Genomic DNA, 13,405 nt, shown 5'->3' with positions numbered 1-13,405 from the left:
CATGTTGTTTCTCCTCCTCCGGGTTCTCCAGACTCCTGGGCCAGTCCCAGCACCAAGGAGAGAAGTAGGAGATGTGCATTAAATATTGGACTGCCCCCACAGTTCCCTACAGTTAAGTTCCTCTAATAAATCCCATATTGTGTACGATTTAGAGCAGATCAAACCCTGATACAATAATAGACTCTACGTGGACTTTATGCCAGAAATACAAGGTTTAACATTTTTATTTTAAAATTTATTTGTATTGATTTCAGAGAGGAAGGGAGAAGGAGATAGAAACATCAATGATGAGAGAGAATCATCGATCGGCTGCCTCCTGCACGGCCCCTCTTGGGATTAGAGCCTGCAACTCGGGCATGTGCCCTGACCATGAATCAAACTGTGACCTCCTGGTTCATAGGTCAATGCTCAACCACCTGGGCAAGATTTAACATTTTTAAATCGATCAATGTACTTCACCATATTAATAGATAAATAAAGAAACCTATATGATTATCTCAGTAAATTCAGGAAGAGATTTGATACAATTTAAAATGTAACAGCCCTTTATGATCAGAATCAGAACACTAGTTCTAAAAGGAAACTTCTTCAGCTTGATCAAGGGCATCTTTGAAAAACCTCCAGGTAACAGCCTATCTAGTGGTGAAAGACAACGCGTTTCCCCGCTAGGAAGAAAGCAAGGACGGCAATTGCACGCCCCCTAGTTCACACTGTCCTGGAAGTCTTAGCCAGTCCAATAAAGGAAGAGCAAGGCTTTTCAGAAGTGACAGTGAGAATTAGTTGCTTTTACAATTGTGATATTATGAGAAACACATTTTTAAAACACGTGTTGGTGCCTTACATTAAAGTCTTCTTTCCTAGGAGGGGAAATCCTTTCCTAAGGCCACAGATGAGTTACTTGGCTCCCTTTCGGCTTTTTATTTAGACTTCTCAGCCCATCTCTTGAGGAAGGAGGGGTCTTGCCCATTGATAGGCCTTGTCTCTCTACAAGCCATTCTATCTGGAATCACCAGCATTATTGCACTTGCTGGGGCTGGGGGCTGGCTTTATCCATATCTCCTCTACATGCTATTCCTTTTGCCTGCTTCTCTGGTGTGTATATGGGGTGGTGGGGGGGGCAGTCTCCTACTTTAAAGTATTAACTAACTCCTTCCCAAAACCGGGGTGACTCCTACACTCGGGGAACCCTCCCTGTGCGTACCCATGCCATTGCTCTTACCATGTAACCCTGGGATGGTCTCCTTCCTCTTCTGGTAGTTGCTTTCGACTCTGAGCTTCTGGAGCTGTGTTGTTAGACCCCCAGTTACCCCAGAGCCTGCAGAAGGCCCCCGTCGTGTTTGTTGAATGAAGCGAGCAAGCAGAACATCAAGAACGTGGCAAAATCAAGTGTATTTATTTAGGGCTTTAGTGGAAGCGATCCTGCAGCTTGTCTGCTCGAGTGAGATGAATGGCAAGGGCCTGAACTTGCAGGTCCCTGCTGCTCACGGTTAGCCTTCTTCATGCATCATGGCTGATGGGGCACACGGAACTCCCAATTAGTCTTGCTTTGCCATGGTGCGCACAACTCTATGCAGAAATGAGAACAAACACACCACAGAGCCGCCTGATGTTGGGGAGGGAGAGGTACCCTGTATGACCCTATAATCTCAACTTAGGTCAGAGTGTTACCAACTGAAGGACTCTAAGTCCGGCATCATATCTATTGGGGATCTTCCAGTTGGTGCTACTGGGGCGTCTAGGCCTCTGTGTGCTGACTACTTGTCATTGACTTGACGAGGTAGAAACCAGGATGTATGCAAGCTCTGGTGGCCGGAAGTTAAAGGGTCACAACAGGACACTCAAGACAAAGTCTTTAGAGATAACCTGATTGACCTCTTCATTAGCACCAACCAAAACACGTAGGAAATGTCGGTCTCTATAGTGCGGAGTCATCCACATGCAATGTCTCCGTGTGCTTAACAAAAATCTTGCCTTCCTAAGAACTCCTAATCCGCACCCAGAGCTTCATCCTTGCTTAGCTAAACCCGTTTCTCTTTGTCTCGGAGGGGGGCTTGTTTTGTTGTACCTAAAGGACATATGTGATATGTTATTACCGAGAAGAAATTAGAACTCAAAATAGTCAGAAGGGAATGGCCTAAAATACATAAGTTGGCCCAGAATCTCATGCCAATATGTAATATATGTACCAGAGATGGGAAAGGGGGTCGATTTCTGTTAAGCTCAAGGCTTATTTGATGCTAGAGGCCCAGTGCATGAAATTCATGCACAGGTAGGGTCCCTAAGGGCTGCCGGCTGCCAGCCAGGGCCTCCCTTCCCTGGCTGCCGACCGGGGCCTCCTTCATTCCATGCCACCCCCTGGTGGTCAGCGCATGTCATAGCGAGCAATCGAACTCCCGAGGGGATACTTTGCATATTAGGCTTTTATATAGATAGATGTTGCATTGACCATACACGGTGTCTGAAGGGAATTGACCCCCAGAAAAACAAATGTGGAAGCAGGCTGAAATGGTCACTGATTAAGTGACTCTGAGGATTCACAGTGCATTCCCAGGAACGCATTTGATTTGAGGTGAGAGCAATTCCTAGGAAAGATGTGTGAGTGAAGAATGAGAGGTAGATGTCATGACAGACTCTCTAACGTATTTGTCTGACTCTCTCTAATATTTCCACTGAGAATAAAACTTAACTGAGTTTTATTGTTTCTTATGTTGGAGGGCTTTTAAAAATTATCTAATTTGTAAGAAGCACACCTGGGGTTTGCAATGGGCACCCGGGGAAACATAAAAAGACGCACATATACACACAGAAATGGGGAGGTTTCACAAGATCCTTAAATAGGAACATATATCTAGTCCAGGGTGATAAAAGAAAATGTTTATGAATTAAAAATGACACGCTGTTCTTTAACACTATTTGGCTATTTCCTAATGCTTGAAAATAATCTTATATTTAAAAATGCTACAAAAGCATTCTTTACAGCCAGCTATAACGAGTCTATTTTCATTCATCTGTATGGCTTTTCATTTATGTCCTTCTAAATTTGAGTTTCAGTCATTAGTTCAATCAATGGCAGAAGAAAAGTAACGGATGATAGAAGGAATGCTTTGTTTTTCCATCACCTTCCTGCTGAGAGTCGAGGCGCTTTGGCGTTAGATGCTTAGATGTGAAATTGTTTTTACGGAGTTATTGATGACTGTATCTACGCAGAGCCTAAGTGAAATTATAGTGTATTATGGAAGCAATCGCTTCCTTCCATTTTTCTGCATTATTGTACCATAGGAGCCACCTAAGCCCATTACCAAGCTGCCATGAATATTGCAGCTCGCCTATAAGTCATCTAGGTTTTAACCAAATTAAGTCTCGACTACATGACTCAGATTTAGTATCTTCTGAACATCGCAATGTAATCTGTGACCACGGACTTGAGATAAGGAAAAATGGAGACACAGTGCCTCATGCACAATGGGCGTTCGATAAATATTTGTTAAACGGAGGATAGAACCGGGACCTACTGGATATCTCTACTATTTTTCTCTTATATGTGAATTAAGAGCTCCCAATCTATAACACTTTTATCATGTCATCAGCCCTGATGTGTGAAATGATATTCCTGAGGGGAATTTGGAACGCACGTGAGAATAGAATAGACTAACACGTTTTCTAAAAGAATAATGCGCACTTTTAATCTACACCCACAGGCAATCGGCTTCTTAATGGTCATCAATATAGGTGAGCTGTTCTTCTAAATAATCACTTCACTGGCAAGGATTGCTCCACAAGTAGTCACAAACAGACTAGAGAATAAACACTTTTAAACAATAATGTTGAGTGCATTCCATTCATGTTTAGGAACTATATCACCCATTATTAAGGAGAAACAATAATATATTTCTGAAGTGTAAACAATGAGTTCTACTTTCTCTAAATGTTTACAGTTTTACTTGGCAATGAGTCTCGGACTTATCAAGCCAATGGTATGTTTTGTACCATGAGCATCTAAGGCTGTGGTTCTCAACCTTCTGGCCCTTTAAATACAGTTCCTCATGTTGTGACCCAACCATAAAATTATTTTCGTTGCTACTTCATAACTGTCATGTTGCTACTGTTATGAATCGTCATGTAAATATCTGATACGCAGGATGGTCTTAGGTGACCCCTGTGAAAGGGTCGTGCGACCGCCAAAGGGGTCGCGACCCACAGGTTGAGAACCGCTGATCTAAGGGAATTAACTTCCATCCACAGATGCTTAAGATAAACCTAATCATTTAACTTAAATGGTGTTTTACACAGAAATACACTTACTTGGAATTCATCTCCACTAGGAAGATGGATGGAAGGAAATGATTTGAATAAAAAAGACTAGGTTAGACAACTGAATTTCTATCTGGATTATCATTTCATGCAATTACTTAACAGGGGCTTTTAAGAAGCCCTCTTTTGGAAGGATTTAAAAAAGAAATCTGTTCCCTCTCCCTGGGACAGTGTAAGGGGGCCTTGCCTAAAGGTAGGGCAAAGAACAAACTTTATTTTTGTAGTGATACAAGTTTTAGAAGTTGGAATGGATTTTGAGTTCAGATTTGTGATTTTTCTCCACAATCAGTTAATCAGTTCTGTTAGGTAAACTATCATTGTTTTTAAGAAGGCCAAGAACCACCCAGCCGGTGTGTTTCAGTGGTTGAGTGTCGACCTGTGAATCAGGAAGTCACAGTTCGATTCCAATTCAGGGCACATGACTGGGATGCGGGCTTGATCCCCAGTGTGGGGCGTGCAGGAGGCAGCCAATCAATGATTCTCTCTCATCATTGATGTTTCTATCTCTCTCTCTTCCTCTCTGAAATCAATAATATATTGATCAATAATTATTGATCAAAAAAATGCGTAGAGTGTATAAGGGGATACTTATACACTCAACCAATCTTGAATAATTCCCTATTGCTTGTCCCGTGAAATCTAAGCTGGTGTCTCCTGTACAAGGTGACCCCAAACACCGACTGTACTCTCCAACATGAATGCCTTAGTTTCGTCAGGACTACTTTATTATTCCCAATATATTGATCAATATATCAATAAAATAGGCTAAGAACCAGTGTGCCTATTTTAATCATATAAACATATTTTAATTCAATGGATATATACTTACAACCATAAATTCCTAAAATATTCAAGGGGACCCAGCCAGAAAGGGGTTATATTTGGAAAGTCTTGCGTGTTGTTGTTGTGTGTGTTTTTTCTGGAATAACCACTCTCGCTTGTGGATTTTTTCATTGGTTGTTTTTTATTCCCATACATATTAAGACCTTTTGTTTCAAACTCACCAACGGAGAGTCCCAGAGACTTTTCTCATGCTATTCCTGTTCGCTTTTCTAAATCCTAATGATTATAATATTAACCAGTCTCAACGACACAGTAAAGAAGCCAAGATATTACCTGTCAGGCAAGAATCCAATGCCACCGAGTGTGAAGAGTTAAATGCAAAACACAAGAACTCAAGTTGAGCCGTAACAGCGATAGCTGCCCTACTTCTCTCTCATCTGGGACTTCTTACGTGGGAAGAAACTAGTGAGTTACGCAGACTCGAGGGGACATAAAGAAAGAAATTGTCCCGATGCTATTCGGTAATCAATTGGAGAGAAAAAAAAATCAGTCAGTATCAGGTAATAAAATATGGGATTCGGGTAGAGCACCTGCCGGAGGATGTATCCTGCAGAAAAGGCTATTCTTCATGCTTTACACGGGTTTTGAAAGAAGCTTGCGGAATGCCACGGGAGAAATGAAGACTTCGCCAGGCCTTACCTTGTTCTCCAAGTGCTTTCCTAATGCTTGTTTATGTTTGGGGGGGGGGGCGTGGACAGTGAGGTGGAACGGTTATTGACCAGATTGATCATGGGAACAGATCTGCCGGCGGTAACCTTGTTTAATGATATGTTGCTGGGCTCAGCACCTTGCGGGGGCTGCGATTCCTCAGCGGCTGCGGCCGCGTGATGGATCGCGGCAGGAAGCTGAAGGCGCAATCACTCACCTGCTGTCAACGGCCTGGCCCCGCCTGTCACCTTCCCCCAGAAGTGGGCGGCCAGGCTGCCCACCCCTGGGAGGCAGGAGGGCTGCTCGGAGCCTTGTACCTGCCTTTGTAGGGCATGGCTGCAAGTTTGGGGTTTTGATGTTTTGTTTCCCCAAAAAATACTTGAGTCCCCTCCTAGCTGAGGCTTCTCCACTTCTTCCTCGCACACACAGCCCTTTAGGGTTTATTTGAACGTGGCCAGAAGACCAAGCAAGGCCTATTTACATCAGAGGATCTAAAGATTCAGGGAATATGATTATTTTCCAGAAAAACACGAAATCCTATTTTATGACATTTTTCTTTTTTTCAATATATTTTATTGATTTTTTGCAGAGAGGAAGGGAGAGGGATAGAGAGTTAGAAACAAAGATGAGAGAGAAACATCGATCAGCTGCCTTCCTGCACACTTCCTACTGGGGATTTGCCCACAACCAAGGTACATGCCCTTGACTGGAATCGAACCTGGGACCCTTGAGTCCGCAGGCTGACGCTCTATCCAGTGAGCCAAACCAACTAGGGCCATTTTTCTCTTTTTAATCAATGCCTTAGTGTGGTAGAAGTTGCACAGGTATTGGGCATGGTGGTACCTGGATGGAGGTTACTGGGCTGGAAACTCAACTCGGTTCTGCGTTTTCATCTTGGTATGTCCGGCACCTCGCACATAATTGTTTGCTCCAAAAAAACCAGGGACCTGTGTAATTTGGTTTGGGAAAGGACAGAGTAGAATAAGGGGATACTTACACACTCAACCAATCTTGAATAATTCCCTATTGCTTGTCCCGTGAAATCTAAGCTGGTGTCTCCTGTACAAGATGACCCCAAACACCGACTGTACTCTCCAACATGAATGCCTTAGTTTCGTCAGGACTACTTTATGATTCCCACGATCCGTGCTTATTCTTTCCCTCTCCGAACCAGCCCTTGTGCAGCCAGCCTGGTGCCACCTCTCACAAGAAGTCCTCCTTGATTACATCAGCCTTTATTCGCCCCCTATTTCAGAAGTCGGTTCCTTCTTAAGATTTGTGGTTCCAAGGATGCTAACTGCATCCTCAGCTCTAATACTGCCACTAGAACCCTGAACTAACTCATTAACACATTGATGGCAAATTTGGATTAGGGCTAGACATACAAAATTTATTCATATTTTGCAAAAATGCTGGGGCAAAGTTGTTCTCCTTTCCTATGCACGAGCAAGCACGCGGGTCTAAGAGCTTCTGCGGGACTAGGAGAAAGCTAGGCCTGGAATGAAGCTGGCACTTTTGAAAATAGGAAAAGAGAAGGAAAAAGACATTTGATGAATCACTGAGCTACTCAGGCCTTAACAGATGCCAGTCCAAAGACCACTCAGTTTTAACCTGAATATACTCTGGGTTTCAGCCAGTTCCTCAAGGATTCTGTTACTTGCAACTAAGAGCCGCTCCATTTTCTTGGAACTCCATTTTCACTTAGGACAAACAGACACTTCATTTTGGCTTTCCTATTTTTCAAATAAGCACCCATCCTCCTCCATGAAACTGAAAACTTTCTAAGTTACTCTTAAGCTAACAAGGAAGCAAGTAAGTCTAATATTCTGAGATGATGCATTGAATTGAAAGGGTAGATAATCTGTATCCTGATTTGGTTACATGTTACTTGTCTCTTTCTCAGACAGGCATTAGGATCCTGTCTTTTCCACAGTCTCTAAATCAGTGATGGCGAACCTTTTGAGCTCGGCGTGTCAGCATTTTGAAAAACCCTAACTTAACTCTGGTGCCGTGTCACATATAGAAATTTTTTGATATTTGCAACCATAGTAAAACAAAGATTTATATTTTTGATATTTATTTTATATATTTAAATGCCATTTAACAAAGAAAAATCAACCCAAAAAATGAGTTCGCGTGTCACCTCTGACACGCGTGTCATAGGTTCGCCATCACTGCTCTATATCCTAATTATATTGCTTTCACTTGAGAAAGAGCCCTGTGGATATTATTATTAATCCTATTACTAATAAATCACTATGCCAGTCTTCAAAAAATTTGCACAAACAAGCTATGTGCACAATACCTTACGGAAAAAAATCAAGACAGCCAGCCTATAAGCCACAAAGAAATCAAAAGCTAAAAGACATTCAACACAAAGAAAAAGTAGCTGCACGGGGATTTGGGGGAAACAAATGATGTAGAAAAGTGGGACTCGTGGCTTTCCGGTGGAGAGCTCAGCGGTGGTCGGTTCCCTCTGGCTTCCTCGTCCCTTCTACCTGTATCTTTAAGGCATTAGCCTCGCTCTCAACCCAAAGTTGACAGTGAGGTGCTGCAGCCCCCCAAAACAAAAATGGAAGCAAACAAACAAAAGATAGTATGAAGTTTTCTAGCAGACCAAATGCATTTTGAGGCTCCAGCTTTTCCTGTTATTTTATATAGTCTTTTTCCTTTTGTACTCCCACCAATGTGGTATTACAGCATTCCTTAAAGAATGCCCGTGTGTGTGTGTATGTGTGTGTGGTTTTGAGGGGAAAAATGGAAACGTATAGATGCTTTAGTCACTGAACAGTACCCTCTATCACTTTCCTGCCTTTGAGGTCATCTCACAACCAGCAGCAATGAAGACGATTAAAGCATTTCCCTCTGACAGCTTCTGGTCTTTGCTGGCACACCCAGTGGCCGGCCACCGGGGATCTGTTTCTGAGCGTGTCACTGATTTATAAAGGCAAAAGGAGGTTCACTCCCCCGCTGTGTGCTATCTTTTTGGCTTCTCTCTCGACTTTTGGGTCTCTGTCTATCCTCTTTAAGCAAGATGCCAAAAACCCAGTGAAAAAAGGACAGACAGACTCACACCCAACACCAAAGTTTCTTTCACCCCCTCATAAGGTGTCTGTGTTTTTTAGCCTGATTGTCTTTCTGTCCGTATCCACTTCATTGGTAAATCGTAAGTGTAAGTCGAAGCAGAGCAGAAACTCAATGCTATTCTAGAAAACAGCAGGCGTTTCTCTATGTGTACATAAAAGCTATTTCTTATTGAATGAGAACCTTATTACAGTGATATTATAATATAAGGAAGAGGACCTTTTCATCTTATAATAACGAACGACATTGCTCAAGGAACATTCCGTATCGTGAACACTATATAACTACTGGTCTTGCATGATGGTTAATATAAAAGAAATGGGCAGAATTAGCTATCAATCTAGGATAGCCTGATGCTAATTACAATAAAGTCGTGTGCATATAAAGTTGCTTCTTAAAATGGACTGTTCTGATAGCTACAATTTGTAAAGGTCATCCAAATCATATTTAAAGTTCTGTGTGTGTAGGGGGGCGGAATCTTGTTTTAATGAAACGAATGCACTTCTTAAAGACAGTGGTTGGTACTGTTTGTTCTACACTCACACATCATCTATCCACAAACACAGCAAATGACACGTTTACTCAGCATCATGATCACTCAGATATCACTAATTCTCTAGTCATTAGAAGCTTACCAGAAAACATGTACCATTTTAAGCTCCTTTTTAATACTTATTTTTTTAAACAGAGAAAATAGCAATATAAATGAACTTTTATCAAGATATCTTCAAAAATGTTCTTATATAAATATTTACCCCAAATTGTGGATCAGTTGGCCCATCGGATGTTTAAACTCCTGGATTACGCCAGATTGTTGCTATAATAGGTGGAATATAAAAACAAAAATGCTTCAGAGGTGCAGGCCTGCTTTCCCGAAAGATGTTTATCAGTTAAAATGCTTAATCCGTCTGCGTATAATTTGCCAGTGTAAGACAAATACACAAAAGCATAAATCTGTGTTTGGGAATATAATCTAATTGGCAAAATTTTTTGGACACATTTAATATTTGCTGTAATTATAAAATGCAGATGTACTGCTGTAAAAGAATATTCTGGTGTGCGAAAAAGGGAACATTTTAAAGGCTGTTGTGTTGCCCACTCCAGCTCTATCATTTTATTCAGTCTCTCAGGCTGAACCTAAAAAGCACGAGGAAAAATGCTAAAGCATTTCAGTGGGCGTGTGGACATCTGTGGGCATCACTGGAAGCCACTTAATAATCCCAATGAAAGAAGCTCCACATTTTAAAATCTGAGACCTCCTCATGCAAATCATTTTGCCTTGAGCCATTTCAAAAAGAAACGAAGGACCTAGCGGGTTTCACGGAACACTGGTGAGACCGTTGTCAACTTTGATCTGACAGTAATTAGTTAAGATCTTGACTGATCATAGCGCAAGCAGACTCCAAAATCTGGTGCCCAGCTAATATGAAATAGGGCCGCAATCTAAGATAAAAATCCCTGCTTTATCTGACATGGTATTTCCTATGTTAGTGGGTTATTGAGTGGCATATAATGAAACGATGAATCATTCATTGTCTAGTAAAGTGATTCACCATGATGCAAGTACAGTTTTTACCTCATGTAGAGACATCAAGTTCAACATTAGGTGGTTGTTTACTTAAGCTTAAGTATACGTATTCAGGCATTAAGTATATATACACTGAGTGGCCAGATTATTATGACCACCCCATCAGTACAATGAAGTGAATTAGTTATGCAAATAATAATAATAATAATAATAATAACCTTGAGAATATTTGCTTAGGAAGTTTTCAATATTCAGTATTTTTGGAAGTGTCAATGAAGTACTGATGGGGTGGTCATAATAATCTGGCCATTCAGTGTACATTAAAACAAATATGTCTAAATTCTTTTTCTGTTTAAAAACTAAGCTTTCAGGGGTCCTCAAACTTTTTAAACAGGGGGCCAGTTCACTGTCCCTCAGACCGTTGGAGGGCCGGACTATAGTTTAAAAAAAAACTATGAACAAATTCCTATGCACACTGCACATATCTTATTTTGAAGTAAAAAAACAAAACGGGAACAAATCAATATTTGTATTTGCATGTGGCCCTCGGGCCGTAGTTTGAGGACCCCTCCTTAAGCCCTAGCCGGTTTGGCTCAGTGGGTAGAGACTCGGTCTGTGGACCAAAGGGTCCTGGATTCAATTCAGGTCAAGGGTGCATACCTTGATTGCATATCGATGTTTCTCTTTGTTTTCTCTCTCTCTTCCACTCTCCCTAAAAATCAATGGGGAAGAAAAAATTCTTGGGTGAGGATTAACAAAAAAGGAAAACACAAAAAAACTAAGATTTAAGGAAAATACCTTTCACACAATGTAATTATGGGAAATGAGGTTGTCAGCACGAAATGAAGTCTAGGGTGTTACCATGAGCTGTTTGGTTTTTTCCCCAGCATAAAGTTTATGCTGAGATCAAGCTCAGCGCTACACTGAACTTCTAGAAAAGATGACCTTCCTATTCTATATACGAGGAACTGAAATTTAAAACTCACGCCACAGCCAATCCCTGCAAAGCATTCCCTTCTCCTCACAGGTAGTGGGGAAGGGAGCCCAGATGACAGGACCCCCACCTGAGCCCCAGCTCCCCAGGCAGCCCAGACCCACTCTATCCATCACGGCAGGATAATGCATAGCGGTTGCACCTGTGACAGGCCATGATTGAGTGCTGAACACGGGGCCTGCCTCGCCTGGCGCCTGGCGCATTTGTATTTCTCCAGGCCGGTTTGAGAATTTTCAGCACTTGGGGGCAGGGAAGCAGGGATCCCCATTGTATTTTGAAAGAGAAATAATAATGCATTTTGATTATCGAGACGTACCACAAAGGAGAAATTAGGCAGCGGAGCGCCTCGGTCCGCTCAGGTGTGCGAGAGCATCCGTGCAGCACAAAATGCAATATTATCGAGCGGTCATTTAGCTTTGATGAGTCCGGGATGCTGACCACGGCCGTTCCTTTAGGATCACATGTAAGAAAAAGAACAAAAGGTCAAAGCTCACCGATTGTCCGAAACGGCGGTCTAACCCGACGTAGTTTAGGATGGCAAGGGATCCATTATTTTTTTCAGCTTGAAGTTCTCCCTCCGTATTTTGGAAACCTCTGGTTTAATATCGTAATCAAGCTATTTAAATGGTTTAAGTGGCATCATCTGCTTTCTAAGAAATTGAAATGACAGTGTATACAGTTTAAATCATTTTCTGCTAATTCAGCCGGTTCCTGAAAGCATGTCATTGGTGAAAAATGTCTTTTAAAGTGCCTATTTTTACAGCATTCGGGGTTTGGGGTTGAGCCTTCTTAGTAGAACCGTGTTTTTTTCTATTATAGAAGAAAAAATATTGATATTATATTGTATTATACACATTGTTCACATAATTCGAGTTTGGGGTTCTCAACTGACTTAAATGAATGCTTTTGTTAAAATAATAAGATTACCTGTCAAAATTGTCTCACAAAAAGAAAAAAAACCCACCACACTGATGGAAAACCCACTCCCTTCCCCAAAGGGGCAGGAGGGAGACCATTAACAATAAAAACACAACCAATCTGGATATGTAAACTCCATTTCTCCGGTTAGCATTTCCACTTCGTCTGAACCCATTCCCCGGGGCACATACATCGCCACACGCTTCGACTTTTTTTAAAAAATGTTGTGCTTGCGAGTGAGTGGCTGTGGGCCGCCGTCCCTTTATCTTTCCTCGTCGGGATTGTGACCTCCACCTTCCCTGAGTGCGGGCCAGTGGGATCGGGAGGAAGAAATGGAGGGGCTGCGGGTGCGGAGCGCTGCGTGTCGGAGGACAGCCGGGGTCCCAGGGTGGCGCGTGTGCAAACACAGGTCCCTTCGCGCCGTTGTTCCCACCGCGGTGACTGGCGCAGTCTCCACGCCTTTGTTGACCCGTCGCCAGCGAAGTTGCTCGAATATAAATAGAAGAAGGAGTCGGCTGATGAAGGAAAGTGGGGGGAGGGTTGCTTTCTCCGGGTGCCTGGCGGGCGGGAGCGGAGGCTGAGGGTGTGGAATAAAGTCAAGTGCGGGCCCTTTTGGTGCAATAACGCAGAGCCTTCGCCCCAAGCCCTGGTGGCCAGCTGGGCGCGACTCTCTAGACCCTAAGCCCTTGTCCTCGGCCGCGGGCCACCGGCCACCCCAGGTGGGAGGTCTGGCGCCCCAAAATGGGGAGCCAGGCGGGCGGATCCGCGGGCCATGCGTTCGGCTCAGAGTCCGGAGCTTTGGGGGCGCTCGCTCCTGGCCGCGGGTCCCCTCCTCCAGGGCCTGTCGCTCCCTTTCCCGGCAGGTGGCCTGGGGGGATGGATTGGCCCCTGGAGTTGGCCGCCCCCTCCCCTGCCGTCCAAAGCGCGGCAGTTTCCACCCCCAAAGTAGGGGCGCTCCGCCATCACCCCCGCCCCAGCTGAGCAACGGGGGTCGGTCTGTGGGGCCTGGAGGTGCAGGCGTGGGGGGTGGAGAGGGGGCGGCCTCCGCTCCTTTAAGAGGGTCTCCCAGCTCTCGGCGG

The 13,405-nt window shown here is 43.4% G+C and overlaps 1 long non-coding RNA gene across 1 annotated transcript; it reads right to left on the bottom strand.

The window, feature by feature from the left end:
- Positions 1 to 6,578: 6,578 nt before the first annotated feature.
- Positions 6,579 to 11,857, bottom strand: LOC106698070. The gene is made up of 3 exons (XR_002830611.1): positions 11,725 to 11,857; positions 9,642 to 9,703; positions 6,579 to 6,749 (listed from the first exon to the last, which is right to left on the bottom strand). It is a non-coding gene; the product is annotated as an uncharacterized LOC106698070 (long non-coding RNA).
- Positions 11,858 to 13,405: the final 1,548 nt, after the last annotated feature.

Source organism: Myotis lucifugus, unplaced genomic scaffold, assembly GCF_000147115.1.
Source record: "Myotis lucifugus unplaced genomic scaffold, Myoluc2.0 scaffold_133, whole genome shotgun sequence".
Lineage (NCBI taxonomy): Eukaryota > Metazoa > Chordata > Mammalia > Chiroptera > Vespertilionidae > Myotis > Myotis lucifugus.
Note: the sequence above shows the minus strand (reverse complement) of the source record. Positions and strands in the feature narration are given on the sequence as shown.